Source organism: Ornithorhynchus anatinus, chromosome 21 (genome assembly GCF_004115215.2).
Source record: "Ornithorhynchus anatinus isolate Pmale09 chromosome 21, mOrnAna1.pri.v4, whole genome shotgun sequence".
Classification (NCBI taxonomy): Eukaryota; Metazoa; Chordata; class Mammalia; order Monotremata; family Ornithorhynchidae; genus Ornithorhynchus; species Ornithorhynchus anatinus.
Window position 1 is genome coordinate 5,681,643 of NC_041748.1, and position 15,942 is coordinate 5,697,584.

At 45.8% G+C, this 15,942-nt stretch overlaps 1 long non-coding RNA gene across 1 annotated transcript in view; it reads left to right on the plus strand.

Annotated features, from left to right (window-relative positions):
• LOC114806045 overlaps positions 1 to 13,405 on the plus strand; it is a 28,543-nt gene extending 15,138 nt beyond the window's left edge. The window contains exons 3-4 of the long non-coding RNA XR_003754163.1: positions 12,137 to 12,185; positions 13,273 to 13,405. This is a non-coding gene — a long non-coding RNA (uncharacterized LOC114806045). The remainder of the gene's footprint in view (positions 1 to 12,136; positions 12,186 to 13,272) is intronic.
• The last annotated feature ends 2,537 nt before the right edge of the window (positions 13,406 to 15,942 follow it).

A 15,942-nucleotide genomic window follows, 5' to 3' on the forward strand; every position in this document is an offset into this window, starting at 1 on the left:
ATTTTCCGGGTGCACTGAAGTAGTCGCCTGGGGCAATAACAGGCTTTGCTTGGTGTGCGTGTCTCCGTGTGCCCATGCTGAACCCAGAAGTCTGAACAATTGACAACTGCTGTCTATGAAGGCTGGCAACCCTCCCTGAATTCTCGCTTTCCACCTCTGTCCAACACCATGGTCAGTCATAAATGGTGGCACTGTTGGGGAGGAGAGCAAGGCCAGCTTCAAATAGTGGGCCACCCAAGGAAGCTGGACATGAAAAAAAATCCATCTTCCCTTCCAATGTCATATGATGCCCATCACATTATGTTGTTCATGAATACAGTGATCTGCTCCTTGTGTATCCATTCATTCCTTCATTCAATCGTATTTACTGAGCATTTACGGTGTGCAGGGCACTGTACTGAGTGCTTGGGAGAGTACAATGTAACAATAAACAGACACATTCCCTGCCCACAAAGAGCTTACAGTCTAGAGGGGGAGACACACATTGATATAAATAAACTACAGATACGTACACGAATGCTGTGGGGCTGGGAGGGGGGATGAATAAAGGGAGTGAGTCAGGGTGATGCAGAAGGGAGTGGGAGAAGAGGAGAGGGGCCTTAATCAGCGTTCTGTTGCATACACCTGCAGTGGGATGTGATGACATGGTAAAGGAGACCCTGTGGAACTGCTGCAGCTAGAATTTTTCTCCATGGGGATCCTTGTCACATCCCTCTCTTTTCTAGAGTCATTGAGTTCACCTCCCAGGCCCTTATTCACACAGGTTCAACTCCTACCTTGGGCTGATCATTGTAAACAATTTCATTATGACTGTTCCATGATCTCCCAGTGTCTGGGGAACTCTGAAGCGGCCTCTTGGCCTGAAGCCCAGTCTGGGCTAGAGGCGAGGAAGACCTGGAATTCTCAGTCAGACAAGAGTCTGTCGAGCCGTCAGGGTTCCCAGGTAGACCTCTAGACTGCAGGCTTCTTTTGGGCAGGGAATGTATCTGCTATTACCCTGTACTCTCCCAAGCGCTTAGTACAGCCCTCTGCACGTAGTAAGTGTTCAGGAAATACGATTGAAGCAGAAGAAGAACTCGTGAGGTGTGCCCCTCACCAGGGTATGGTCTGCCCACCCCACATGATTATAATGATTATTATATATGGCATTTGTTAATGAGATGGAGAAAAGCTGGGTGGTGGCAGGTGAGCGGGGAGAGGGTCTTTTCTACCCTCTCTGGAATAGTGCTGAAGTCACTTCGCTTCTGTGCCTCAGTTGCCTCATCTGTGGAGTGGGGATCGAGACTACAACCCCCACGTGGGACGGGGACAGTGTCCAACCTGATTTGCTTGTATCCACCCCAGTGCTTAATAAAGTGTCTAGCACGTAGTAAATGCTTAACGAATACCACGGTAATAATAATAATCAGCAGAACTTTCTCCTGAAAAATCTAGTTGCAAATAAGACCTGCTGCTATTGCAGGCCCAAGCCAGAAGGTGATTCCTTCATCTTTACCTGTTGATTATAAATCTGTTGAGGTGTTTGCATGGCACAATGCAAATGTGATTACTGGAATTAATCCAGCTAGCTTGGAATGGGCAGTCTGGTCACCAGAGGGATCGAGCCTAATAAATCCACTTTGAGGCACTTCGGATCACGTTACCCGGATAATTGCTAACTCGCCGCTGCTCATGGGGTGCTGGGAGGCCCAGCATATTTATAATCTTCTGTTTTACCACCTGCTCAAGGATAAGGGCATCTATTTTCCCCTTCTTGTAAAAAAAGCATATTCATACCCATGTGGGTCAGGGTGAATATAATGCGCCTTTGAGTAAGTAAATGAGCTCTTTCAAAGCCTCGGGCTTTCTGAGCACCTGGAGGGATAATTTGCCAAATGGGACCCTGAAAGAATTCATTGATCACAGATGAGTAAGTGCTCTCCCCCTCCCTCCCCCCGGCCTCTGGGTCGCTCTGCCCCTCTACCTCCCCACCATCACCTTAGCCAAGCCGGCCCAGGACCTCGTCCTTTAGAGACAATTAGAAACCTGGCGCTCACAGGACAGAGGGGCTGGGGCAAGAAAAAATGGCTTAGCCAACTCTATTTCAGCTTGCCCTCCAGAGACAAGCCTCCCCGATCAACTCACTGGGGGAGTCGTCTGCCTCACCTTCAGGAGAATGTGATCTGGGCCTTAACCACCACCTGACTCCCCCAGGGAACGGAGAGGTGGGGGAGGGAAAGGTATCCTGATTTTAGTGATGAATCAAGTGGGTTGGTAATTGAGTGTAGCCTCAATGGCAGCTATTTCATTTTAAACCCGTCAATTCTCCAAAGAGGCAAACAGTTTTTCCCAGGTTGTATTTTAGAGCATTTCGATTAGGATGCTGACAGCATCTGAGCCCACCCCAATACCTTTCAGCTAGGAGATTGATGGTCAAGGAAATGCCCTAAAGCATGGCAATATGTCTTTACTGCAGGAGATTTGCTCACCTGTCTGGCAGGAAATCCAGGTCCAGCTCTACTTTGAGGCTCTTCTCTGTCCCCATAATGTCGCTACTTAGAATTTCCACATTCTTCCAGACCTTCCACCGTATACAATCCCTGGATCCTAGTCTTCGAGGGTGCGCACTTTATCCAGAGGGAAATTTCTTGGGCAACTAAACACACCCAGGGGGATATCTCAACATATTCAAAATGGACTGATAATTTGGAAGTATGCACTTTGGTGACAATTTCTGTCTCAAAATGCCGAACTTGTCATATTTGCGTTTGGAATTTGGACTTAACTGTCATCCATTTTCAGCTCAATATGGATTTGGGTTTCATTGCTCTCTTTCAATAGTTGAAAGTTCTCTCTGTCTTGGGAGCACACCATCCATTTGCTCCCTGTTCAAAAATGTTCAGAAAGTAGCTATTTCAGAACCAGATCCAGTGTTTCAAAGCTAATAATAGAAATAGTAATAATGATTATAATAATAGTCATATTAATTAAACACTTACTTTGTACCAAGCACTGGAATAAGATACAAGATAATCAGGTCAAAGTCCCTTTTCCACAAAGGACTCACAGTCTCGGGGGAAAGGGGAACAAGAGTGAATCCCCATTTTACAGATGAGGAAACTGAATTAACCTGTGGCTAAGTGACTTGCCCAAGGTCATGCCTCAGGTAGTTGGCAGAGCCAGAATTAGAACCTAAGACCTTTGACTTCAGTAGGCCACACTGCTTCGGAGCCTGTTTTTTCCCTGAATGTAGGCAAAGGGGAAGAATTAGCAACAGTGAACATAGGAGATGAAAGCATATTCACAGAGCTAAAAGATCAGAAAATGCCAATTTGAGGATCTTTTCAGCCCCGTTCACGTTTGATCAGAAACCCGTGATGCATGAACTTGGCTTTCTCTGCAGTCTCATATTTCCTCCTGCTTTGAGGATATCACTTTTTGGATGGCCCGTTGACACCTCAAACTTAATATATCCAAAGCAGAACTCTTTCTCTTCCCACCCAAATCCTGTCCTCCAAGTGACTTTCCCCTCACTGTAGAGAGCACCACCATAATCCCTGTCTCACAAACCCATAACTTTCACATTATCCTCAACTCATCTCTCTCGTTCATCCTATGTATTCAATCTGTTATCACATCCTGTCAGTTCAACCTGCACAATATCACTAAAATCCACCCTTCCCACTCCATCCCAACTGCTAACACATTAATCCAAGCATTTATTCTATCCTACCTAGATCACTGCTTCAGCCTCCTCAGTGACCTCCCTATTTCCTGTCTCTCCCCACTCCCTCCTAGGCTTAACTCTGCTGATCAGATCGTTTTTCTACAAAACCATTCAGTCCATGTTTCCTTACTCCTCAAGAACCTCCAGGGGTTGCCCATCTACCTCTGTATCCAAACCCAAACCAAAAAATTCCTTACTATTGGCTTGAAAGCACTCAATCATGTTTCCCTCTCCTACCTGACCTCTGTATCCAAACCAAAACCAAAAAATTCCTTACTATTGGCTTGACAGCACGCAATCATGTTGCTCCCTCCTACCTGACCTCTCTGATTTCCTACTACAACCCAGCCCACACACTTCACTCTTCTAAAGCCAACCATTGTACTTCGATCTTGTCAATCTCACTGCCCACCCCTCGTCCACATTCTGCCTCTGGCCTGGGACTCTTCCTTCATATCCAATGGATGATCCCTCTCCCAAACTTCAAGAATTTATTAAAAGTGCATCTCCTCCAAGAAACTTTCCCCAGTTAAGCCCTCATTCGCTCCCACTCCTTTTTGGGTCACTCTCATAGTGAGTAGGGAATGTGTCTGTTTGCTGTTGTAGAGTGCTTTGCACACAGTGAACACTCAATAAATATCATTGAATGATTGAATGGATTTGCACCTTTTATTCACCTCACCTTCAGCCCTACAGAATATATGTACATATCTATAATTTATTTATATGAATGTCTGTCTCCCCCTCTAGACCGTAAGCTCACTGTGGACAGGGAACGTGCCTATCAACTCTGTCATACTCTCTCAATTGCATAGTACAGCACTCTGCACACAGAAAGCACTCAATAGGTAGAAATGATTGATTAATTGATTGGTATATGATGATGGTCATAAAGCTTCAAATACCATGGGTCAAAAACCACAGTCCGGCCTAACGGTCAGGAGTCAGGTGAGGCCCCAGGCTTTTTGGATGCATCAGGTTCACAGTTTTGCCAAGGCCCAGAGCAACACTCAGCAGGGGTGTCCTCTGCGGCTGGGCGGAGGAATGGGTTGGGGTCATGCCCCCGCTTCTGTCCCACCCCCTCTGCGATAGAGCTGCATTCCGACCGAGGAAGTGACTCGTGACTCAGACTACGGGTCAGAGCCGGGAGGGTTGGAGAGCAGCAACTCAATCAGTCAGTCATATTTATTGAGCACTTATCACATGCAGAGCACTGAACTGAGTGCTTAGGAGAGTATAATATATCAGTAATCCAGGCCCTTACAGTCTAGAGGTAAGGAACCTGTGTTAGATCGTCAGCTTCTTGAAAGCAGGGACTGTGTTTACCTACTCTATCACACTCTCCCAAGTGCTTAATACAAGTGTAAGGCACATAATAAGTGCTCAGCTCATTGACTGATTGATTAACTGTAGGACCGTCTGCCCAGTGTGGTCCAACCTGATTAGCGCCTATCTACCGCAGCGCATACTACAGTGCCTGGCATATGGAAATCAATCGATCAGTGGTATTTATTGCTGCTGCTGATGATTATGGGATTTGGTAGGCGCTTACTACGTGTCATGCACTGTTCTAAGCATTAGGTTAGATACTAATAATAATGAATAATAATTTAAGTCTAGAGGGGGAGGAAGACATTAATATAAATAAATTACAGATATGTACAAGAGTGCTGTGGTTGCTCAGGCCATGTCTTCCCACTCCTCAAGAACCTCCAGTGGTTGTCCATAATCATGTTGGTATTTGTTAAGCGCTTACTATGTGCAGAGCACTGTTCTAAGTGCTGGGGTAGATGCAGGGTAATCAGGTTGTCCCACGTGAGGCTCACAGTTAATCCCCATTTGACAGATGAGGTAACTGAGGCACAGAGAAGTGAAGTGACTTGCCCACAGTCACACAGCTGACAAGTGGCAGAGCTGGGACTCGAACTCATGACCTCTGACTCCCAAGCCCGTGCTCTTTCCACTGAGCCACGCTGCTTCTCTAGTCCAACCACCTCTGCATCAAACAGAAACTCCTCATCTTTGGCTGCATCACCTCCCCACCCCCACCCCACCTCACCTCGCTATTCTCCTATGACAACCCAGCCTGCAAGCTTCCCTCCTCTAACGCTAACCTTCTCACTCTACCTTGATCTCACCTATCTTGCGGCCGACCCGTCACCCGCGTCCTGCCTCTGGCCTGAAACACCCTCCCTCCTCAGATCCGACATGATCCCTGCCCGCAGAGTTTACAATCTCCAGTCTAAACCTCACTCTGCTCCCTGGATCATTTTTCTAAGACCCCATTTTTGTGCAGATTTCCCCACCCCTCGAAGAAACCTCCATTGATCCCTCTCCACATCAAGTAGCAATTGTTGAACATTCACTCGGTACTGTACACTGTGTAATGTGAGAGGAAAATGCAAAGTAGAGAAAGTACAGAGTAAAGAAAGTGACACATTTGGTGAATCACCATACTAAGAGATGACAAACAAAAAGAGATTTGAAACTTCAGTGTTCAAAATAAGAAACTGAGTATACATAAATGAGTACCAAGGATGGTGCAAATAATAATAATAATAATGTTGGTATTTGTTAAGTGCTTACTATGTGCAGAGCACTGTTCTAAGCGCTGGGGTAGATACAGGGCAATGAGGTTGTCCCACGTGAGGCTCAGTCTTCATCCCCATTTTACAGATGAGGGAACTGAGGCCCAGAGAAGTGAAGTGACTTGCCCACAGTCACACAGCTGACAAGGGGCAGAATCGGAATTCAAACCCATGACCTCTGACTCCCAAGCCTGGACTCTTTCCACTGAGCCACACTGCTTCTCTGCTTCTCTAGCCCTCAAATAAATTACTGAGGGCTAGAGTTGCCTGAATGGAGAGAGGATATGACTCAAAAGTCGTGGGCAATTAATCAAGTGTAGCTTGCTGGAAGAGATGGGATTTTAGGAGAGCTTAGAATATGGAGAGAGCCGTAGTCTAGCTGATGAAAAGCCATGTTTCTTAGGGGAAAAAGCATCAGTCTGGGAGTCAGAGGATCTGGGTTCTAATCCCCTCTTGCCACTTGCCTGTTGTGTAATCTTGGGTAAGCTACTTAACCTCTCGGTGTCTCAATTTACTCGTTTGTATAATGGGAAATCAATACCTGTTCTCCATCCTCCTTAGCCTGAGAGCCCCATGTAAGACAAGAACCGTGTCCCGTCTGGTGATCTTGTATCTATCTGTGCTTAGTACAATGCGTGACACCTAGTAAATGCTTAATAAATATTGTTATTGTTATTATTTTAATTATTATCACTACTATTAATATTAATACTAATGTTGGTATTTGTTAAATGCTTACTATGTGCCGAGCACTGTTCTAAGCGCTGGGGTAGATACAGGATCATCAGGTTGTCCCATGTGAGGCTCACAGTCTTAATCCCCATTTTGCAGATGAGGTAACCGAGGCACTGAGAAGTTAGGTGACTTGCGCAAAGTCACACAGGTGGCAGAGCCAGGATTAGAACCCAAGACCCCGGACTCCTAAGCCCGTGCTCTTTCCACTCAGCCATTCTGCTTCTCTTCACTGCTTCTTCCTTCTATCCAGGAACTGTCCTATAGGCGACTATGAACTCGAGGCACATATAAAAGAAGACGATTTTAAGGGTCAGGCAATAGGTCTGAAGAAATCCAAGCATATACACTAGTTACTAAAGAAAAAAATGGAGCACAGGTCTTGCTAACAGTGGGAAAGCATATACTAGCATCATCCTCCTTATCATCACCTTCAGGAATAGCAATTGTTAATACTTTGTTTCTTGGAATGGGGGCCTTGGCCAACACAGTTAAAATCAACAAGGAACAAAATAGGAAAGCAGCAACATTCTAAAAAGCCGATGAAACATGGAAAAAGATTGTATTTAACAAGGGAATAATTATGGAAAATAAAAGAGCATTCTCCAACGTATCCTCGAGCAAGGATAAAAACTTCTTATTAATAACTTTATATTTGACCATGAAGAATAATAATAAATGCTTTCTTGGCAGAATGCAACATGATTTGGATAGAATGTAATGGAAGAATAGAGGAATATAATGTCAGTTCTACTGTGAGTTGTTGTAACACAAAGAGGCTCGTTTCAAAAAGAATCAAAGAATCACCATGACAACAACACTATGGCACAGCTCCTTAGTATAGCACAAGGCACTCAATGCAACATTTTTATTGTTTAATAGAAAGTGAACTTTAAGCTATGTAAATTGGTTTCCAATGTTCTGTTAATGAACTTCTTAGACGCGTCAGAAGTGTCGCTAAAGTGTCAGAGGAATTACTGAGACAAACCAGATCGCTAGGATCAAGTTTTCGTGTTTCCAACAACATTTCCAAAATCCACACCTTCCTCTCCATCCAGATTACCACTACTCTGGTCCAAGCCTTAACCATATCCCAACTCGACTACTGCATCAACCTCCTCGCTGGATTCTCAGCCTCTAGCCTCTCCCCTCTCCAATAAATCAGCGTTAACTCTTGAGTGTTTTCTATGCACAGAGCACTGTACAAAGCATTTGAGAGTACAAGAGAGTAAGTAGACATGATCTCTGCCCTCAGAGTTTACAGTCTCCAGTCTAAACCTCACTGCTTCCTGGATCATTTCTCTAAGACCTCATTTTTGTGCAGATTTTCCCTCCCCTCGAAAAGCCTCCAGTGATGGAGCATCTCTCTCCGCATCAAGCAGAAAACTTTCACCAATATTACTGCAGTCAATCATCTTTCTCTCTCCTGCATTTCCAACATTCCTCTCCTACTACAACACAGCCCGCACACTTTCCTCCTCTCACACCAAACTGTCCACTGACCTGATAGTTAATAAAAACAATGAGGTGGGTTGAGAATCGCTAACATCTTCAGAGAAAGACTGAACTAAAGAGACTCCTGGATTATAAAATAGCAGTAGTAGTGTGGTAGTAATAGTAAGAGGAGGAGTTTTGTCTGTTTAGTGCTATATTGTATGCTCCCAAGTGCTTAGTACAGTGCTTCGCCCACAGTAAGCGTTCAATAAATGTGTTGGGTTGAATGAATGAATGAATGAATAATGGTATTTCTTAAGCACTTACTATTTACAGAGCTCTGTACTAAACACTGGGAAAGAAAAGAAATAAAAAGTGGGAATTAGACATGGTTTCTGTCCCTTGGGGAGAACATAATAATAACTGTGGTACTTGTTAAGCGCTTACTATGTGTCAAGCACTTTTCTAAGCGCTGAGGTAAATACAGGTTGGATACAGACCCTGTCCCACATGAGACTCACAGTCTTAATCCCCATTTTACAGTTGAGGGGAATGAGGCCCAGAGAAATGAAGTGACTTGCCCAAGCTCACACAGCAGACAGGTGGTGGAGCTGGGATTAGAATCCAGGGCCTTCTGACTCCCCGGTCCATGTTCTATCCACTCCCCCATGCAACTTCCTTAAATTAAGTGTAATGGATCCAAAATGACAAGGACTTGGAATTCTAAATGATTTTTAGTGGGCTATTTTCGGTAATGGGACGAGAGCGGGGGATGAGAGGGCAGAACAAGCACTTACAGTCTTCTAGACTGTAAACTCAGTTGGGAGCAGGAAATGTGTCAGTTCTATTGTTTTATAGTAATCTCCCAAGCACTTAGTACAGTGCTCTGCACACAGTAAGTGCTCAGTAAATTCCATTAACTGACTGATTAGAGCCATGACTACAGTGGTGGTGTCGAGCTGGGAATCCTGGCCCTTCCAGAGAGCCAGTAGTGATCCAGCTCTCTAGGCTTCTGGCAGAACAATTCACAGACATCTCTTCTTTAGAATGGTGTCAGTTAATTAGACACCTAATGTGAGATGAGATGCCTACAGGGAGCAGTGGAGTGAGAACGGTAGGGAGATGACCTCTGAAAAGAGAGAAATGCAGATTAGGTTTGACCACTTTTACCCTGAGGTAGTTAGGACAGATGATTCCAAAGGAAGGGGCAGAGTGGAAGAGGGGAAAACCCTGAAAAAAGAAAATTAAAAGCAAGTGTGACAGGAACTGGCTACCCCAGGGGAGATGGCATGTGTCCGGGCTCTTGTAAGCCCCTCAGGGTAGTAAGTAGTATCCTCACAGGACGAGATGGTGCTCAGCAACTTGGTTATGCACACATTGGGAGTTCTTGATGGTAGGGGCAGGGAGGGGAGCTGGACTGTCTCCATGGCTACTGTGTGGCCTAGTAAATAGAGCAGGGGCCTGGGAGTCAGAAGGTCGTGGGTTCTAATCCTGTCGCCGCCACTTGTCTGCTGTGTGACTTCACTTCTCTGCGCCTCAGTTCCCTCAACTGTAAAACAGAGATTAAGCCTGGGAGCCCCAAGTGGCATAGGGACTGTGAACCCGTTATGAGCAGGGATTGTCTCTATTTGAGAAACGGCGTGGCTAGAGAAGCAGTGTGGCTCGGTGGAAAGAGCCTGGGTTTGGGAGTCAGAGGTCATGGGTTCTAATCCGGCTCTGCCACTTGTCAGCTGTGTGACTTTGGGCAAGTCACTTCACTTCTCTGTGCCTCAATTACCTCATCTGTCAAATAGGGATGAAGACTGAGCCCCACGTGGGACAACCTGATGACCCTGTATCTACCCCAGCGCTTAGAACAGTGCTCTGCACATAGTAAGTGCTTAACAAATACCAACATTATTATTGTCACTGAATTGTACTTTCCAAGTGCTTAATACAGTCCTCTGCACACAGTAAGTGCTCAATAAATATGATTGAATGAATGAATGAGTGAACCTCATTACCTTGTATCTATCCCAGTGCTTAGAACAGTGCTTGGCACATAGTAAGTGCTTAACAAATATGATTATTATTATTACTACAGACATGGCCCTGGTGGGTGGACTCTGACCCACAGGACTACAGTCCGTGACAGCTTCAGAATGACTTCTTGTCGTGCCCAGTTTATCTTTACTTCAAGGTCATTAAGTAGTGTTACAGATCACTTAGCTAATTACTTAGCTAATTACTTACCTATTCTAATCCCCAGGACTTGCCCCAAGTCACACAGCAGACAAGTGGCGGAGGCGGGTTTAGAACCCAAGCCCTCTGACTCTAAAACCTGTGCTCTTGCCACTAGACCAGGTTGCATCTGGACAACCGGGATGGCTGTGAGGCTGACATCCCCCGTCCCCTCTTCTCAGAGGTTGGAACTCTGCTTTCATGCTCTCTTAACTCCCTTCTCCTCCCAGGTTTTCTGGATCTGAGCAGCTGGAGGAGCTCGGCCTGTCCCTCCCCAGGTGCCTCCTTCCCCTTCCGCTGCCCAGAGTTCAGTCCCCTGGTTCGGGCGAACCCGAACCCCCTGCACTCTGGAGGCCGGTGGGGGTCTCTGCCCATCGCTCAAGCGCTGGACACTGGCCGTGTGATAGCGGATAATCCAGGACGGTGGGTGTCCGGTGTGGGTCCTGCCACAAGGTGATGGTGATGACCACCAATTGGCCGAAAGAACTAACAACCCAGCAGCCATTGGAAGGACATAGAGGGTTTGGTCCGTCATTACAGTGAAAGGGAGGGATTGGGTAAATAGACGAAAACTACAAAAGGCCAGGTCTATAGGCAAAACTAGACTGGAAGCCTGTTGTGGACAGGGAATGTGACTGTTTATTGCCGTATCGTCCTCTCCCACGCACTTAGTGCAGTGCTCTGCAAATAGTAAGCGCTCAATAAATATGATCGAATGAATGAATGAAATACATGCACATTGCCCGGCCCTGCGGACCTGTGCTGGGACTTCTCAGGAGGGAGTGGAAACAAAGGTGCCTGGACTGGATCCAGCTGCTGTTCAGGTGTTTTCTACATTATTCCCCTCCTCTGGGAAGAGGTAACAAACCCCTTCTACTAGGAATTGGTAGAATTGATTGGATGCCCAGACAAATTGTGAATCCAAACAAACGCCTGTCGTGGACCACAGCCAAGGACTTTGCAGAGCATTCTTCACACCATAGAGGGCTTTAATAAATATGGATGATAATATGTTTGAAGAATCTTCTGAGTTTTCAGACTTGTCATTCATCCTAAGATGTCCTGAGGACTACTTTTTACCATGTGATTTCCTGTTGGTAACAAACCTGCCCCTCTTTTAGGACCTTCTTTTCCTCTCACTTGGTTGAGGTTTTCACAGTTTGATGAATGACTCTTGGTGTTTTTTTGAGGAATGCATGGTCTAGTAGAAGGAGCACAGGCTAGGAGTCAAAGGACCTGTGTGTGTGACCTTAGACAAGTCACTTAACTTTTTTGTGCCTCACTTTCCTCATCTGTATAAAAACGTTTAAATACCTGGTATACTGTGAACTGTGAGGGACAGGGACTGTGCCCTACCTGATTATCTTATATGTACCCTAGAGTTTAGTACAGTATTTGTCACAGAGTAAGCATTTAACAATTATCACTTATTATTAATCACTATTATCTATTACAGGCCTGGGAATAGCTGGTGAGGGCTGTGAGCATTGGAGTCAAAGAAGGAGGTATGAAAGAGTTTTATTATTATTTTATTTGTTAAGCACATTATGTGCCAAGCACTATTCTAAATGCTGGGGTAGCTACAAGTTAATCACACTGGACACAGTTCCTGTCACTGGCAAGAAAAAAAGGCCACTGCGCTTCATAGCAGGTGCAGGTGAACTTGAAGCGGCAAATTTTGACCCGGTTTTAGGATTTACTTCATTACTAAGCTGCATAATAATAATAATAATAATATTAGTATTTGTTAAGCTCTTACTATGCACCAGGCACTGAATTAAGTGCTGGGGGGTGGGTACACACAAATTGGGTTGGATTCAGTCCCTGTCCCACATTGGGCTCGTACTGCTAATACCTGTTTTACAGATGAGGTAACTGAGGCACAGAGAAGTGAAGTGACTTGCCCAAGGTCACACAGCGAACAAGTGGCAGAGCTGGAATTAGAACCCATGACCTATTGACTCGCAGGCCCATGCTCCATCCACTAGACCATGCTCCTTCACTTAGTATTAACTGTATGCAGAGCACTGTACTATGTACTTCGTAGCGGATGGAGCTTGGGCCTGGGAGTCAAAAGGGCACGAGTTCTAATCCCAGCTCCGCCACTTGTCTGCTGTGTGGATTTAAGCAAGTCATTTCACTTGCTTAGAGGAGCAGCGTGGCTCAGTGCAAAGAGCCCGGGTTTAGGAGTCAGGGATCATGGGTTCTAATCCCGGCTCCGCCACCCGTCAGCTGTGTGACTGTGGGCGTCACTTCACTTCTCTGTGCCTCAGTGACCTCATCTGTAAAATGGGAATTAACTGTGAGCCTCACGTGGAACGACCTGATGACCCTGTATCTCCCCCAGTGCTTAAAACAGTGTTCGGCACATAGTAGGAGCTTAAATACCAACATGATTATTATTATTTTACTTCTCTGGGCCTCAGTTACCGCATCTATAAAATGGGGATCAGGACTGTGAGCCCTCTGCAGGACAGGGACTCTGTCCAACCAGATTTGCTTGTTTCTACCCCAGTGCTTAATAGAGTGCCTGACACATAGATAGAGCTTAACAAATAAGCATTATTATCATTATTTCTTGACTGGATATAGGAGATTTGGATACAGCGGAGCAGATTCAGAAACTACCACTGATATAAGCTGTCTCCCGCTCAGCAACACAGGGGAAAGACCAAGACAATCTCCCACCATCAGAGAAAAGGCCGTCAGAGTAAAGTCTTCCTCGGATTGCTGTCTCAGTAGGCCGACTGCCGGGATAGAGCGACATTCATTGAGAGGATCTTAGTGTCTCATTCACACGGCGAGGGCAACAGAGACAGCAGTAAAGTTTTCTAGCATGGGGCAAGGCTTTGGAATCAAATATCAACATGCACAGTTTCTGAACAGGGCTCTGAGATGTGGTGGTTTTTGAGCTAGTCAGGCTCCTAAAAGCTGAATGTCACGAGAAGCTAAGCAGGCGGAGGAGACTCCAGCTCAGAACTCAATACACTCCCTTATGGGAGAAAACTGGCTTGGTCTCAGCCTCATAGCAGCTGGGAAGAAGCACAAGGAGGCTTCTGTGTGCTTGGTGCCTTCCAAAGAACTGGGCAAGGGCTTCGCCAGCTCTAACATCTCTAGGGTCTTGCATCGTTTTTCTTCTTGCAGCCCATCTGGGGAAACTTCCTTAATAATCCCATAATAATAATGATGGTATTGTTAAGCACTTACTATCTGTCAAGCGTTGTTCTAAGTGCTGGGGTAGATACAGGCTAATCAGGTTGGACACAGTTCATGTCCCAGGTTGGACTCTCAGTCTTAATCCGCATTTTACAGATGAGGGAACTGAGGCACAGAGAAGTAAAGTGAATTGTCCAAGGTCACACAGAAGATAGAGAAGCAGCGTGGCTCAGTGGAAAGAGCACGGGCTTTGGAGTCAGAGATCATGGGTTCGAATCCCGGCTCTGCCACTTGTCAGCTGTGTGGCTGTGGGCAAGTCACTTAACTTCTCTGTGCCTCAGTTACCTCATCTGTAAAATGGGGATGAAGACTGTGAGCCCCACGTGGGACAACCTGATTCCCCTGTGTCCACCCCAGCGCTTAGAACAGTGCTCGGCACATAGTAAGCGCTTAACAAATACCGACATTATTATTATAAGTGGTAGAGCCAGGATTAGAACTCAGGTCCTTCTGACTCCCAGGCCCATTGCTGTATCTACTGAGCCATGCTGCTTCAATTGCTGCTTAACTGGACTGATTATACATAGCCATATCATCCTCACCGCTAACTGCTCACCGACATCCTGTCTCTGGCCTGGAACACCCTCCCCTGCTCAGATCCAACAGATAACGACTCTCCACCACTTCAAAGTCTTATGGAAGGCACATCTCCACCACGAGGCCTTCCCTGACTAACCTCTCTTTTCCTCTTCTCCCTCTCCCTTCTGTGTCACCTGACTCACTTCCTTCATTCATCCCTTCATTCATTAAGCACTGGGATACATACAAGCAAATTGTTTTGGATTTGCTACTTGGGGCTCAGAGTTTCAATCTCCATTTTACAGATGAGGTAAGTGAGGCACAGAGAAGAGAGTGCTTACCATGTACAGAGCACTGTACCAAACTCTTGGGAGAGTACAATACACCAATATAACTGACACATTCCTTGCCCACAACAAGCTCACAGTCTAGAGGAGGAGACAGATATTAATATGAATAAATACATTTCAGATACGTCCATAAGTGCTGTGGGGCTTGGGAGCTGGGAGTGGTGATTAAGGGGAGTGAGAGTGACGCAGAAGAGAGTGGGAGAAGAGGAAAGGAGGGCTTAGTCAGGGAAGGCCTCTTGAAAGAGATGTGCCTTCAATAAGGCTCTGAATGTAGGGAGAGTAATTGTCTGTTGGATAGGAAGAGGGAGGGGATTCCAGGCCAGAGGCAGGACGAAGGAGGTGAGATAGAGGAGATCAAGGTACAGTGAGTAGGTTGGCATTAGAAGAGTGGGTGAGTACGGGTTGAGTTTAGCAGGAGAGTAGCAATGTGGGGTAAGAGCGGGAGAAGGTGATTGAGTGCTTTAAAATCAATGGTAAGGAGTTTTTGCTTGATGTGGAGGTAGATGGGCAACCACTGGAGGTTCCTAAGGAGTGGGGAATCATGTACTGAATGTTTTTTTAGAAAAATAATCCTGGTAGCCGAGAGAAACATACTGGACTGGAGCGTGGAGAAAGAGGAGGCAGGGAGATCAACAAAGAGACTGATACAGTAATCAAGGTGTGATAGGATAAGTGCTTGGATTAATGTGATAGCAGCTTAGATGGAGAGGAAAGGGTGGATTTTAGCGATGTTGTGAAGGTCGCGCGGACAGGATTTGGTGACAGATTGAATATGTGGGTCGAATGGGAGAGAGAGTCAAGGATAATGCCAAGGTTTTGGGCTTGTGAGACAGGAGAGATGGTGGTAATCTCTACAACGATAGGAAAATCAGGAGGAGGACAGGATTTGGGTGGGAAGATAAGGAGTTCTGTTTTGGACACGCTAGGTTTGAGGTTCAGCAGAACATGAGCTCGTTGTGGGCAGGGAATGCATTTGCTATTGTACTCTCCCAAGCGCTTAGTACAGTCTTTGCATACAGTAAGTGCTCAAGAAATATGATTATTAGTGTTATTATTAATCATAATAACATCCAAGTAGAGATGCCTTGAAAGCAGGATTAATGTCTGTCTCCCCGCCTAGACTGTGAGCTCGTTGTGGGCAAGGAATGTGCCTGTTTATTGTTATACTGTACTCTCC